The 16794-nt window shown below is 41.0% G+C and overlaps 1 long non-coding RNA gene across 1 annotated transcript in view; it reads left to right on the forward strand.

Annotated features, from left to right (window-relative positions):
- Nucleotides 1–11449: 11449 nt before the first annotated feature.
- The window catches only part of LOC125449099 (uncharacterized), a 37882-nt gene continuing 32537 nt past the window's right edge, over nucleotides 11450–16794 (forward strand). The window contains exon 1 of the long non-coding RNA XR_007246815.2: nucleotides 11450–11599. This is a non-coding gene — a long non-coding RNA (uncharacterized LOC125449099). The remainder of the gene's footprint in view (nucleotides 11600–16794) is intronic.

Below are 16794 nucleotides of genomic sequence, written 5' to 3' on the forward strand. Positions count from 1 at the left end.
TAATTTTGTCAATGGCCATTAAGCTCAGGCAGTTCATATCTCTTACACTTGGTGCATCACTTTATATTCATCTAATTTGTGTTCAGTTGTTACTTTGCTTAAAAACACAGTAACTGCAACATAAAGAATAATGGAAGAGTTTCAGAGATAGTAGGAACTGCAGATGCTGGAAAATCTGAGATAACAAGGTGTAGAGCTGGATGAATACAGCAGGCCAAGCAGCATCAGAGGAGCAGGAAGGCTGATGTTTCAGACCTAGACCCTTCTTTAGAAAACAAATTTTCTGAAGAGGTGTCTCGGCCCGAAACATCAGCCTTCCTGCTCCTCTGTTGCTGCTTGGCCTGCTGTGTTCATCCAGCTCTACACCTTGTTATCAATATTGGAAGAGTGTTAAGTTCACCTTTTACCATCTTGGTACGCACAGCAAGATGGTACAGTTATAAAGGTGTTGCAACATAATGCAGCAATAGAAATGATGATAACCTAGTCATTATTATCAATTGCTGTTAATCAACCTACAGCAGATCATAACATGGAAATGGGAACCCTGTTCCCCATTCCCCAAAGGTAGAGCCATTTGGGAATTATAGATCTTAGCTCAACTATTCCACTGGAGAAAGTAATTTTTGTTCAGTGCATTTTAGTTTGTTAATGATGCAAGACTGGTGTCAGAACTATTTTCCTTTCAATCTTTCGAATGTTTTGTTGTCCCTTTGACATGTGATACCATGTAAATTTTCTACCCCAAAATGTTATTTTCCGAACAAAATTTACCTATTTAACCTTGAACTATCAGCTTCCACTTAACTATTCATTTTTCTGGAACCCTTTCAATGCCATTAATTTTCTCTAATCTATCAACATGGCCATAAGTATTGGCATTGTCAACACTTTTGTAATGCTACTGGAAGTTCCTCACTCTCATATTGTTTATGAATAGACTCATTGCTGAAGAATGAAATGGGCCTGATCCACATTATTGTTTACAAATAGTCCAAATGTCATGAGACTCAAAGCAGATCACAGCAGAACTTCATCAGTTACTGCTCCAGACAGAACCTGTTCCATTTATCATGTGTTCTGCCTTCTGTTGCCAAGGCAGTTTTCTATCCAGCTGGCTAATTTAATATTATAATCTAATGCAGTGTTCAAAGCTTAAAAAATACATAACTTTACAATTGATAAGACAGGTTCAGAAATTCACAGCTTATTTGGAAATGTTATTTCAGCAATAAAATAGCTAAGTGATCTTTCAAGGATGGATTAGTTTTATATATTTAACAGCTTTTGGGATGTAATATACCTCCACAGGAACAACGTTTCCATTTTAGGCAATGTTTGAGTTTCCACATGCTTGCTAGTTAATACTGATCTGTAAGGCCCATGTGCTGCCTCAAACAGATTTCACTGAAATCTCATTATTGGCCATGGCCCAAATACCATAAGGAAACATTAGTATATGTTTACTTGCCATAACTCACTCAGAGGTTAGAGAGCACATGGAAAATAGATGCAAAAAGTAATATCTCCCAAACCCAAACTTCAAAAAATATGTGCACTAAGAGCTGATTTTGCTGTGCTGTTCAGTTAATATGTTTTATTTGGTGGCAGTCATAGTTACTGGAACCCTGCCTGCCAAATCTGTACTTATATCCTTTGCGTGCAGTATGAGGTCCATTTCTCTTTGCTTTTTGGCCCTCACCTCAAAGGAGCTAGAATACAAGCTCTGGAAGTTCTGCCACAGTTACACAAAGCTCTAGTTAGACCCCTGAGTACTATGTTCAATTCTGAATAGGGCATTTCAGGAAATACTCACTTAATATTGATTTATGGAGATAAAACACAATCTTGCCATAATCATAATAAGCTTAAAAATGTTACATTATGAGGACTATTTCTATAGATTAGGTTTTCTTTATTACTTTCAGTGTAGAATATTAGGTATTAATCAAATGATCTGTTCAGAGAATCTGATCAGGTGAACATGTTCCTGTGATGGGGCAGTACAAGAAATATGAGCACAATCTTAAAGGTAGAGTTTGGCCAGTCAGGGGTGATGGCTAAAAGCAATCTGCCTCAAGCAATGTGTTTAATGGCCACAAGTTAAAGTGACAAGTTACAGTAGTGTTATACGACTAAAGTGAGCCAGCCACTGCACCGCTGAGACAGAGTTCCAAATTCACACAGTCCTCGGAGGAAAGAAGATTTCTCCTCATCTTTGATCCAAAAAGGCAATCTTTGATTTTGTCAAGACCATTCAGTAGATTATTTACTTCAATAAAACCATTCCTCATTCTTCTAAGTTCTCATGGATACTAATCCAGCCTGCCCAATTTGTCCTCTTAACACAACCCACTCACTCCATTTATCAAACTAGTAAGCCTCTTCTGAGCAACTCTCAATGCTGTTGCTAACTTTTTCAATGTTAGCGAAAGTTGCTTCTTGTTCTGTGGCCCAGGACCACTGCACACCCTCAAAAGTGAACTTTACTAGATGTCTACACCCTGATTATAAACTAGGCAAGGACATTGCCAGGTAGCTTACAAACCCAAAAAACTATTGCATTCTTTCATATATGTTGGCCACTGCAGTCCCTTTACAGCTCTCATCTTGTCAAGATACAGGTGACATCCTTTCACTGTCAGTGCATGGCCCATATATTGAATTTAGGCATCTTAAATTGTATGTTTCACTTCATGTTCCATTTTCTTTTCTTGGCTTGCTTTTCCTTCTGCTATTACACAATGACTACTACTTGTTATCACTTGCTTGTCACCTGCCATTGGTTCCTCAAGAAGATAGCTTATCCCTTTTCCTTCACTTTCCATTTTTTGCTCTCTGACGCAACAGGAACTCTTCTTGCTAGATGCTGAGTTAGTCTCACACTTCCATTTACATTAGGAAGATGTTTACCAAGAAAAAATTTCAAGATCTGTAAGAACATAGTTGTATCATCCTAAAATCTCTTTGGGAGTGAATGGCTTAATGACGTGTAAAATGCCACGAGTCTCTTCTGGCACATGCATCTGTGAGTGTGCAGAGAGTTACCAGTTCAAGCCTTAAGCATGCTTCAGCTGAGATGAGTGGATATTGCTATCTACTATTCGGAACTTCAGATCTTCATTCATCCCACTGCGTAGGCCTCTTTCTTTTATTCATTCACGGAGAGTGGGTGTCACTGGTTCGTAAACATATATTGCCCTGTCCATACTTACACTTGAGAAGGTGGTGTTTTTGAACCATTGCAGTCCATGGGTTTTACAATATACCCATAATGTTGTTAAGGAGGGAAGCCCACAATTTTGACTCAGTGACAGAGAATGAGCAGTGAAATATTTCCAAGTCAGGATGGTAAGTATCTTGGAGGGGAATTTGGTGAAGGCAGTTTTGCCATGAATCTGCTGTCATTGTCCTTCTAAATGGATTAGTCGTGGACTTGGAAGGCTCTGTCTAAGCATCTTTGATGAATTTCTGCAGTACATCTTGGAGGGAGTACATTCTGTTGCTACTGAATATTGGTAGTGGAGGGAGTGGGTGTTTGTGGATGCAGAATCAATCCAGTAGGCTGGATGTGTCATTGTGTGTCATGGGAGCTAGACCCATCCAGGCATGTAGGAAGTATTCCATAGCACTCCTGGCTTATACCTTTTAGATAGTGGCCATGTTCTGGGATTTGGGAGGGAGAGTTACTCGCTGCAGTATTCCAAACTTCTAATATTATATGGTGGATCCAGCTGAACTTCTGGTCAATTGTAACCGCAGGAAGTTAGTAGTGTGGGATTCAGTAATGGTCATGCCATTGAATGTGGTTAAATTATCTCTTATTGGAGATGGTCTTGCCTGGCATTTATGTGATACATATGTTACTTGCCACTTACTGACCCAAGCCTGGCTATTGTCCAGATCTTGTTGTATTTAAACATGGGCTGCTTCAGTATGTGAGGAGGTAACACAGTGTGGAGCTGGAAGAAAACAGCAGGCCAGGCAGCATCAGAGGAGCAGGAAAGTTGATGTTTTGGTTCGGGACACTTCTTCAGAAATGGGTCCCGATCTGAAACGTTAACTTTCCTGCTCCTCTGATGCTGCCTGACCTGCTGTATTCCTCCGGCTCCATACAATGTTATCTCTGACTCCAGCATCTGTAGTTCTTGCTATCTCTCGGTATGTGGAGTGTTGTAAACAGTGCTGAACATTGTGTGATCATCAGCAAACATCTCCATTTCTGACTTTATGATGGGAAGGCCATTGATGAAGCAGTTGAAGATAGTTGGTCCTACGACACCACCCTTAGGAACTCCTGTTGAAGTGGGTGGCAGTCAGTGAGGCAAGTTGTTGCAGGAAACAGTGTGAATGATAGAGTGTGAGGCTCGGTACAGTGTCAGAAATAGCATGAGTGTGAGATATCAGAGAGAAGCTGGTGGCACGACCATTACACTGGTGGGATGAGAGAAGGTCATTCTTCCTACATTTCTGGGTATTCCTCCAGATGGCTGAGACTGCACTGAACCAGGTAATAACTGGAGGCCAGACAGGCATGGTCTAGTGTTATCACTTCTTCTGTTGACATTCCAACATAGCACCAATCCATTCAGCAGGAGCTGCAGAATCCTGCCCATAAAGTAGGGAGTTAAATTTCCCTTGTCTACCATATCCAGGACAAGCATCTGGAAGCTTGAACAGTGGGTCTGGACTAACAGTGCGTGTCCGTGTACACAACAGTCTTTAAAGACGTTGCCCACTCCAGGGAAGTTGTTCAAAACTGGGATATACTGGCAGTGATGAATTGTTTCAGGAAAAGCTCCTGATAACATGGGGTGAGAATCAGATAAAAAGGTTACCATGTGACAGAGTAGATAGCTAATGAAACAAAAACAGAAGTTGCTGGAAAACTCATTAGGCTTGGCAGCATTTGCAAAGATAAATCAAAGTTAATGTTTCAGGTTAAGAGACCCTTTCTCAGAACTCTGCTGTTTTGGTTTATTTTAGATAGTTAATGAGTTGAGTTTGGTACGCTACAGTGAGAAAACTCACTGGGTTTTGCAGTCAAAACCCTCCAAGAAACAAATGGGCACTCAGCCAAGAAGGGGACATCATTCAGTCCAAAGTCTAAACTCTATGTAAAGATTGAGATGTTAAATTAAAATCAATCTGTTATCTCAGTTGGATATAGTGTCATGGAGAGCTACAAATAAGGGTGACAGGTATTTCCCATTCATTCCTCATCCCTGCCACCCCCACCAACTTCAGGTCTGTATCTATCCTTCAACTAACACAGTTAGCTCACCATTATAATACTAATGTTTTGTGACCTTTCTGTACGCAAATTGGCTCTAATGTTTTCCAAGTTAAAACTAGGATTCAAAATTCCTGCATTGGTTGCAAACTGATTTTGGACATCCTGAAGTTATGAAAGGTGCTGCAAAATGTTTTTGTTTTCGTAGGTCCCCCTGAGATGAAATAACTCAACATTGACCTGGGATATCTCTAAATCTGCTGGATGTGTTATTTGCAAACTTTCCTTCTCGTGCAAATTTCACTTGAGCAGCTGAATTGTAAGTTGCAGAAATAAGATTCCCCTTTATATTTTTGGCTCCTTTCGTGAAGTTTCCTGTGTTCTGTTTTTCCCTTTGCTTTCAGGCTCTCTCTTCCTCCTCATGGACAGTGAATATACACTAACAATTATATCCTTGGCATTGTTGTATCACACAGCTGAAAACTGGTGTTTTGCTCATTTCATTCTTTCCCTCAGTCTATCACCTTTAAGGAATAAGATAGTTCTTTGGCTGATTGCTGTTCAAATTATTTTGTTCAATTCTATTATACTGTCAAGGAAAACATAAGATTTGTGATTTTGAACATGTCCTTTCATGATCTGAGGAGCTCCTAAAGCACTACGATGCCTCTAGAGATTGCCTCGCCGTTGCATTGTAGGATATCTGATACCCAATGTATGTTCAGCAAGGTGCATAAACAGCAATGAGATAAGTGGCTGGATCTGTTGTTTTATTGGTGTTGGTTGAGGGGAAAATATTGACAAGAACACAACGGATAACTCTGTTGATCTTCTTCAAAATAACACTATGCAATCTTTTACAACCAGCCGAGAGGACAGACAGCAATTTGGGTTAGACTCTCACCTGAAAGATGACACCTGTAACAATGTTGGTTGCTGGTCTTGTTGCTGGTTGTGGGTGTGTGTCACCCTGGGTTACATTATCATGTCTTTGGAGTGAGGCTCTGTGGCCCATTGACTCAGAGGCTATCATAGTCAACTGGTCAAAATGAAGAATTACCTGTTCCTGAAATAGGTGGGGGTTGGTGCTGAGGCTGCATGGGGCAAGGGATGGGGGTGGATGTTCACAAGGTGGCTGTGTTGTTGGGTAGAGTTACATGAAATGAGCAGTCAGATGAGAGAATGACGTCTTGGAGAGATAGAGGACCAGGATTGCAAAGTGGAAGTACATTGCCTTTTTGTCACGGCCACTCTTCTGTTGTTTGGAATGAAATGCATTCATGTCTCAATGTTTGTATCATATGACCTTTAACATGACGCACACACACTGTAACATTTTAAGTTCACTTCAATAAAGACCTAGTGTTGTACCCAGTGCTGTGTTGCATACACGAAACATCATGTCAGGCCTGATGCTGCATAAGTATTGCAGAGCTTTAAGAAAACACAGCTTCAGTCAGAGAGAAATACAGTAATTCACAGTAATCCGTTGAGCTGAGGGCTGCCACTGAAATAAACAAAAGCTGAATAGCAAAGAAGCCAGCCACAGTTAAAACAGTGTTGAGGTGAAAATATCTTCAACTTTTCCCCAATCAGCTCCTGTGCAGAGACAGAGATAGGGAGCAAAACTGGATTTTTTTCTTCCATGAACAATAACAGTTTATCACTTTTATAGATTTATAGAGTAATAGAGTAATAGATTTCCTATAGTTGGAAACAGGCCCTTCAGCCCAACAAGCCCACACCGCCCCTTGAAGCATTCCACCCAGGCCCATCCCCCTATAACCCACACACCCCTGAACACTACGGGCAATTTAACATGGCCAATCCACCTAGCCTGCACATCTTTGGACTGTGGGAGGAAACCGGAGCACCCGGAGGAAACCCACACTGACATGGGGAGAATGTGCAAACTCCGCACAGACAGTTATCCGAGGCTAGAATCAAACCCGGGTTCCTGGCTCTGTGAGGCTGCAGTGCTAACCACTGAGCCACCGTGCCGCCCATATGTAGATTATACCTTTGCTATATATACATGTAGCTGTAGAAATTTCCTTCCATGTCTTAGTGGGCTCCTTCATGCACTCAAATTCATGTTTAAAATGGAATAGTCAAATAATCTCCCTATCCTCAATATTGTAGTTGAGAAGTGGGCCAGGAAATTAATCACTTTTGCAAGAGATTTGTCAAAAAACATATTCCACACTAAGTCTCTTTAGACAGAAGAGAAAACACACTGCTGAAACTTTAAAAGGTTTGAAGGCATGCTTTAAATCCCAAGTGAACATTACATATGCATTATATATTTTCAATATTAATGACTGAAGTGAAAAATGATCCACTGATCAGTACATGTAGTAATGAACTCAGCTGACAGAAACCTGTGAATATGTACAATTAATGAATGATCTGATTAAAGAGAGGAATGTATTGACATGAGGGACCCTGAGATGAAAGCTTGCTAACTGGAGTGGATAAACTTCCACTCAGGAGGGCAATTAATGTGTGACGAATTGCTGATCTTGTAAGTCAGCAGCTAAGCATTTTCATAGCATGACAGACAAAGTCTTGCATTATTTTTGATAGATTCTCCAGGCCAAAAGAGCAGAATAATTACACACAAAGGACAGGCTGCAAATACTGCAGAGAACATCACACAAAAGAATAGAAGGTATGTCCAGCATAATGAAAGCAGTATTGTCACTGCAAGAAGCTAAATCATTTTACAAACAAGTATATGGATAGAAAGAAACACACTAAGCAGCTACAGGTGTCACTGCAGAGATATCAGCTGAAAATTCGGATGAATCACACTGCACTATACAACAGTTATGTTCAATCAAGTCAATAGGTGAGGCATTGTTGGTGTCTTTTGGAATAAGAACTGCAGAGCCAAGTCAACATGAAGTGTCAGAGCGATATCAGTGCATCATGCAATGCCATGACCTTCACAGGGTTGTGTGATGTGGTGAGACATGGTGAGCCAAAAGTGATATTAAGGATATTTTGTGGCCATATTAATGTCAAGAGGACAAATTATTCTGTGAGTCCATTTGCAATAATTTGAAAGACCATATCACAGATAGCAAGCATGTGCTATTGTATCCATTGTTCCCGATGTGGCCTCCTCTACATCGGTGAGGCCAAGCCAAGGCTTGGAGGTTTGGAGACTGTTTTGTGGAGCACCTGCGCTTAGTTTGTGACAAATGACAACACCTCCCAGTCGTAAACCACTTCACTCCCCCTCCCACTCCCTGGACGACATGTCTATCCTGGGCCTCCTCCAGTGACACGACAATACCACCCGGAAACTTGCGGAACAGCACCTCATATTCCGCCTTGGAACCCTACAACCCAATGGTCTCAATGTGGGCTTTACGAGCTCCAAAGTCTCTCCACCCCAAACTCATCCCAAGACCAGTCCCCTCTCTCATCCTTGCCTTATTGACCTGTCCATCTTCCCTCCAACCTATCTGCCCCTCCCTCTTCAATGACCAATCCCCACTCCTACTTCCTACTTACACTCACCTTTACTATCTTCATCCCTGCCTGCTTGACCTGACCATCTTCTCTCCCACCTATCTGCTCCACTATCCACCTCTATCACCGCCTTCCTCTCTCTATTTATTTCAGAGCCCCCTTCCCCTCCACCATTTCTGAAGAAGGGTCCTGACATGAAACGTCAGCTTTCATGCTCCTCTGATGCTGCCTGGCCTGCTGTGTTCCTCCAGCTTCACACTGTGTTATCTCTGACTCCAGCACCGGCAGTTCTTACTATCCCTACCATTCATCTCAGTTTGGGCAAGATTAAATCTTGCACTAGCAATTCTCAACATGCCAAAAATGATTTGCAATGTGTCACAGCACAATAAATTATTAACCGTGGAACAGAACCGAGAGAAGTACAATGATGTTTGTACAGTGTTCAGATATTTTCTCAGGACAACATCATCTAGAAGTAGATGAGAATGCAAGACCAATGCAGCATCACCAAGTCAGCTGCCCTCAAAGCCAGAACTGAATGACAAGACAGAAGTTCTAGAACAGAAAGTGGTAATCAAGAAGGTGACAGCTTCTGAAGGATGGATTAGCAGCATTAGAGCAATGACACAAGCTGGAAATATGGGAGTAAGCAGCAACGCAAAAGATCTGAATGAAACCCTGAAGAGATCTGCCTATGCCATTCCAACTATTGAAAGAATTTAGCCATAACTTGAAAAGTTAAAAATCTTCACCACCTTAGACCCAAAGGCTACTGGGCAAGTAAATCTGGGTGAAAACAGTATCTTTCTGCCCACATTCTGGATAAACCTTGAGCTATACGGATGGTTACGTGTGCTGTTTGGTATTTCTAGGGTTCCAGAAGAATATCAATGCAGACAACATGAAAATATTAGTGATCTTCCCAGAGTGGAAGCTATAGCAGATGATTTGCATGTGTATAGATGCAGAAACACAATAGAAGAAGCCATTGCTGACTGATCAAAATCCAGTACAACTGCTGGACAGAGCTCATCAATTGAACTCTAAGCTGAACAGGAAAAATTAAAGATGCACAAAGTCAAATTACATAGACAATGTTCTGATACTAAAAGATCCTCAACAGCGTTCTGAAAAGATGAGAGCTGTCACAGACATGAACATATATTAAAGCAGTGCAACAATTTGTTGGATTAGTCAACTTTTTGGCAAATTTTTGTGCAATGATCTTGCCAAGCTTGAGCTGAGGCCAATTCATGGCTAAGGGCGTGCAGTGGAATAGGGTGCAGAATAAAAAGCAGAGTTCACCAATATCAAGCAGGTGACAACTAGGCTAGTGCTGAAATATTTTGACAGCAACCTGCAGTGTGACCCCAGCCAGACAGGTTTTGGAGAAATCCTCATGCAGCAAGGTTACATTTGCATCCAGGCCATTAATATATACAGAATGACATTACGCCCAGTTTGAGAAAGATGCCACGGCCATTGTCTTTGATTTAAACAACTCATCAACATTAACTTGGAAAAGATAAAATGACAATTGAGTCTAACCACAAGGCACCTCAAAGCACTTTCCTCAATCTACTACAATCTGCTCCCCAAGAATGTTCCTCCAGTTATGCAGATACCATTTGGATGTGAATTGACAGCCCAAGATGACATTTTAATACAAAAAAAAGAATGAGTATGCTGACGGAGTTGAGAGGAGAGATGCTGAAGCACATTCAGACAATGAATGTGATTGATTCTTAACTGTCTTCTGAAATGGTCTTGCAAGCCACTCAGTTTAAAGGCAGCTAGGGATAGGCAATAAATGCTGGCTGGCCAGTGACATCCATGTCCCGCCAGTGAATAAATAAAGTCATGTTCTATTAATCAAGTCATGGTATACTTGCCCCGTAAGTTGCTACAGGCGATATCAGCCTATATCAGGTTAAATTATCTTGTTCTGACGGATGAGGTTGGTTTGAGATTTCATTAAAGATTTTACTACATTTCATGGTTGGCATGTATGGGCCGTGGCCCACAATACTGGGGAGGAGGAAGGGGCAGAAGCAAAAATCACTACTGTTGATGGTGCTTCATGACTGCAGGTATGAATCAAAAAAATCAACAGGGTCAGCCCCTCGTAAGCTTCCATTTGGATGTGATTCAAATACTAGACCCTCATGCTAGACTCTGTGCCTCTGTCAGTGCAGCATTCCCTCCATATTACATATCAGGCTCAGTAACTAGCTTAAGTCTCTGGGCCCAAAGGACATTTAACTCAAAATCAAATATCATAGTGCCCAGGGATATGCAGGCTAGGTAGATTATTCATGGCAAATGCAGAGTTGTAGGGTGGGGTGGTGGTGTGGGTTTGGGTGGGATGTTTTTCCCAGTGTCAGTGTGGACTCGATGGGCCAAACGGCCTGATTCCACACTTTAGGGATTCTATGATTTTATGTGAGCAGATAGCCAAACTGATACTGAAGGCACAGTTTACAAAAATGTGAAGTGTTCACATTAATTTCATCCAGAGCAATTTTGAAGCTGGTTAATTAATTTAGAGGGGAATAAAATTCAACTCCAGCGGGGAGCCTGTAAAATGGTGCGCGTGATTTGCCCATTTGTCATCTGTCCTGCTTTATCAGCGTTCATAATCATTTTGATGCAGGGAACAAATCAGTGAGCTGTGTAAAGTGGGCGTAAATCCCTTTGTGTCCCTTCTTGCCTTGCAGTCATTTTGCCATCTCTGTTGTGAATTGTTCACATTCTGAGATTGCCTGAAGTGTTCAATTCAAGGTGAACTCTGCACTCATTCTCAGCTTCTACTGCTGCATAAATATTTCAATAATCAAGATTAGATGAGGCCAGGAGAAAGCAGTCTTTTGAATGAGCTAACAGGTACGCTTTTCGATTCCTATTGTTGTGTGAGCTCTATTAAAGTGACTCCCGGTAGTTTCAAATTCACTCAATACTGCTCTTTGTTAACATTAGTTTCACAAGGCTATAAATAACTACAGCATGCAGGTTGCTTTCCTGTCAAGTTTGGACTGCAACATTCTTAGAATTCTTCTGTCAGTCTTCTCATAGGGGAGATCAGAATAACGGCTGTTTACATTAACAAGAGTCCCATTGTGCTCAGGAAATGTCAAGCTTGTGACAACTCTTCATACAGTCACATTTGTTTCAGATGAGGTCAGCCTCTTTCTTAAACTGAATCTAAAATTCTATGGGACAAAATAATTTCTCGGACTGGCAGATGTTCTTGTGAATGGAATCAGGGTCTGCATTCACTGTCCATCTTTTCACAAATTGATTCGGGGATTCATTTTGAAGTTTTTGTTTTAAGCAGATATGGCAGGCAATTTGTCCAGAAGAACAATTCCCTAACCATCAAGTGAGACAAATGATCAATGAATTGTACTTTCATGTTGTTGGCTGAAGACTGAATTGAATAAAGTTATATAGAATGCATAGCATTCTCCACCAAATGGTCTCATTGTGATGATGTTATGGCTTCAAGAGGTGTATTTTGTGCTTTTTTTTGAAAGAAGATTGTGACAGAGGTATAGTGGGTAGTCTGCTCCAAAGCCAATAAAGTAAACAGTTTGTGAGCCTTGGGAATTTTTTTAAGTTAGAACAATAGAAGAAACTTGAATGGGTGGGATCAAGCTTCATTAGAGCCAGGATTTTTAGTTTTAGTTTTTCAGTAGCAGTTGCTAGGGTCTTGAACCTGAATTTGGGAGCTATAGTACATCTCTGTCTCCTGCCCCTCTCTCAAAGTTTTTCCTTGATGCTTTTGTTTTGTCCCACCTGGGCTGGAAAATTGCAACTGAGATAATTGCTGAATTTGCCTTTTATGTGTTTATGGGATGTCTCTATATGGGAACAGTTACTGTTTAGTAGTTAAATAATCTATTATTCTGTTAAGTTTTCCAGCTGAGCTTAGTTATTCCAATTTCTTTATTTTGTTGTATTTTAACTATAGTGTATTAATAAAGTCCATTTTGCTTCAAGACTGGTAGTCTGACCAATTGAATTGCATCCAGAACTCAATGCCTAGCATTTGCCTTTAACATGAGAGGTTAGGATCCAGGCTTTCTTTTTAATATATTTTGAGGGGGTTTGGTCTGGTCCATAAGATCATCCATATTTATCCTCTACAGATGGTTCCTCCCACCCCTTCTCATCTAATCTTATCAACATAACCCTCTATTTGTTTTGCCTTCATGTTTACCTGTCTTATTAACCTCACCCACTCTAAATTAGGTGAGAAACATGCTGTCTGGTAAAAATACTCCTCCTGAATTTTTCTATTGGACTCAGTGTTGAGTATTTTATAGAGATATACAGTCATTGAGCACAGAAACAGACCCTCACTCTAACCAGTCCATGCTGAACATAATCCCAAACTAAACTCTTACTACCTGCCTGCTTCTGGCCTATATCCCTCCAAACCTTTCCTAATCATGTACTTACCATATCTTGCACAATGATCCTTACTTTTGCTACCAATAAATGAAAACACTTTGCACACATCCTGTTTAATCCTTTTATTAAATGGCAGACCAGGTTCCAGGGGCTGAACAGCCTACTTTTGTTCCAATGCCCTATGTTCAGAATTTTAAAGACTCATATTCAGTCAATCCCTCAACCTCCAGTCTTTTTTTCGTCGGATTAAGAGCCGTAACCTGTTCAGTTTTTCTTTTCTTGATACGTTTAACTTCTGATTCATTTTCAAATAATTTCTGTACATGTTCCAATGCCTTGCTGTCCATTTTAGAATATAGAGAACAGAATAGAATTTTACTGGGACATCAATTTGTTAAGTCTGCACTTTGAAGAGTTGCACAATATAAGTTGTATCCAATTGACCAGACAGACAGGGCCTCAGATTAATGTCACATGAAGACGCAGCAGCTGCAGAATTCAGTTACCAATCGCCCACATTTTCAACACAGCAGTTACTGACTCAGTTCCTAAATGTCATCAATGACAAATATGTTCATGCTGGACAAACTGGATGTCATTTTAGGAAAGGCATTTTCTAGAATTATACATGTTGCGCTAATTTAGAAACATTGACATTGAAACTAGGAGGTGTAGCTAATTCTCCATGTCAATACTGTATTCCCACTTCTCCTCATACTCCCTTGATACCTTTAAATTAAGAAATGTTTTTCTCTCTTTCTGAAATATATTCAGTGACTTGGCCACCAAAGATTACTCTGGTAGATATTCTACAGGTTCACTACCCCTTGAGTGAAGAAATGTTTCCGTATCTCAGAGCTAAATGGCCTACACAGAATCCAGAGATTGTGACCTCTGGTTCTAAACTCCCTGGTCATCTTTCCTGCATTTACCCTGTCCAGCCTTTCAGGGTGTTACAGATTTCCATGAGATTCCCTCTTCAGTTTGCAAAGCTCCAGTGAATATAGTCTTAACTGATCCAATCTCTTTCCTCATGTTGGTCTTGACATACCAGAAATCAGTCTGTGTAACCTTCGCTGTACTGCCTCTATACTAAGAATATCCTTCCTAAGCAAGGAGACCAAAACTGCACACAATATTCCAGGCCTGGTCTTGCCAAAGCTCTATACATTTGCAGCAAGATATCCATGCTCCTGAACTTGAATGCTCTTGCTGTGAGACCAGCGTACCAATTTCCTTCTTCATCACCTGCTGCATACAGGTGTACAAGGCAACCCGTGAGATATTGCACCTCACATCACCTCACACACTGAAAATTGTATATCTTCACATCACCGCTATATGTTCTACCTCTTACCTTAAATCTATGTCCCCTGGTCATTGATCCCTCCATCAAGAGTTAAAATTTCTTCTTGTTTACTCTATCTATGCCCTCATTATTTTATGCATATCATAGAATCCCTACAGTGTGGAAACAGGCCATTTGGCCCAACACATCTCAATCACATCCCCCTTTCAATCCCCTCTGCTCAAAGGAAAGCAACCCCAGTCTATTGAATCTCTTTTAATCATAAACTCTTCAGCCCAGGTCACATCTTAGTAAATATCCTCTGCACCATCTCCAATGCTGTCACGTCCCTCTTATACTGATGTTTCCAGAACTGCACATAATCCTCATGTGGGGGCCTAACTAACTTTATATACAGTTTTATACAGTCGGGCTTGTGAGTGCAGGCATGTCCATTTCTGACTGACAAGATTGTGCCTAAGAAGATAATCCCAGCAGCCTGGTGTGTCAATGGGTGTTGATTGTACTAATGAATACAATTAAGCAGTTCGCAACCAAGCCAATCCACCTAAATCATTCTGAGAATTTAACACCAAAATGTTAACCCACCATTGGGAAACTGAATTTTTACTACTCGTTCAATCAGATTCCACTGCTCACTTTGGGTGAACCTGGAAGATTCCACACCTAGAGTGAGACTCAAATCTGTAGGTTTGAGATCAGAGGTAGTAACACTACATATTGACTCACAGGACTCACGTTGGGGGAATTGATGGCCTAATGGTATTATCGCTGGATTGTTAATCCAGAGACCCACGTAACATTCTGGGGACAATTGAACAGACCTTTCTGTTCTGGAGCTTGTTAAGTGTTGTTGGAGCTGTGCCCACTGAGGCAAGATGAGAGTTTTCGAACAAACTACTGATCTTGTATATGATTCAAAGACATTAGAGATTCAGGAAATGAGTTACTCACCACAGGATTCCCAGCTTCTGATCTGCATTTGTAGGTATGCCGTATTGTATGGATGGACTAGTTCAGTTGTTGTTCAATGAAAACTTTCACAACGTTGATTACAGGGAATTCAGCAAAATGTAATTGAATGTGAGCAGGCAAAGGTTAAATTCTGTATTGCTCGAAATGGTCAATGACTGGTACTTGTGTGGCATAACTGTTACTTGCCACTTATTAGCCCAAGCCTGGATGCTGTCCATATCATTCTATAAACAAACACAAACTGCTTTTGTGTCTGAGGCATTATGAATGTTTCTAAGCTTTGAGCAATCATCAGCAAACATCCCCATTTGTGACCTTGTGCTGGTGACAGTTGATAATGATTCAGCCTAGGACACCATCCTGAGGAACTACTATAGAAATGTCCTGAGATGTTTAACCTTCAAAAGCACAATCATCTTCCTATAGATATCATGACAATCAACCGAGTTTCTCCCCCATTCTTATTAGTTTTTGTTTGGTCAGGACTCCCAGGCAACAAAATTCAGTCAAATGTGACCTTGGTGTCACTGTCATCTCACCACTGGAGTTTGGCTCTTATGTCCATGTTTGGACCCAGACCAATCAGGTCTGGAGCAGAATGACCCTGGCAGAACCCAAACTGAGTGTCAGTGAGCAGGTTATTGTTGAGCAAGTACCACTTAATCACACTTCTGATGAATCCTTCCAGTACTTTGCTGATGATCAAAAGTAGACTGCTGGGATGGTAGTTGGCTGTTTTGGAGTTGTCCTAATGTTTGAAGACAGGACATACCTCATAATTTTCTGCATTGCTGAGTGGAGAGTAGCGACTAGAAAATTTATGTCTCCAGCACTATTTCCAATTTCTTCTCCTTACTCCCTTTCCATCTCACCCTCTGTCTCTCCCTCTCTGTTTCCTCTCTTTCCTCAGCTTAAACTGAGAAGTATTTAACTGCCTAAATTGATCAATAAGACAGAGTGAGAATGGTGAAGAAGGAGATGGAAGAAGGACGACACACCAATGCTGAACCAAAGGAACAGATTGAGATAGGGCAAGAGAAAATAATCAAGAAACTGATGGGCAGAGATGTGGGAAAAGGATAAAGGGAGGCAGGGTAGTCAAAGGGAGAAGGTACGGGAGAGTGGGAGTCATGAGAAAAAAGCAGAGAGACTCAAATAAGCCAGGAAATGGTGAGGAAAATAGAGTGCAATGAGTGTTAGATGAAATTGCCATTCTTTCCTGATTCTCTACCATTAAGTTGTACCTCAGGTTAATAGATTCTGCTGGGGAAATTCATGCCCAGTGACTGTGATGGACAAATGTGGAACATTCGCTGTAGAGTATGGTTTGTTGAGTATGACTGTGATGGGTAGCTTCTTGTCTCTTCAGTGGGACAGCTCA

This window comes from Stegostoma tigrinum, chromosome 2 (assembly GCF_030684315.1).
Source record: "Stegostoma tigrinum isolate sSteTig4 chromosome 2, sSteTig4.hap1, whole genome shotgun sequence".
Classification (NCBI taxonomy): domain Eukaryota; kingdom Metazoa; phylum Chordata; class Chondrichthyes; order Orectolobiformes; family Stegostomatidae; genus Stegostoma; species Stegostoma tigrinum.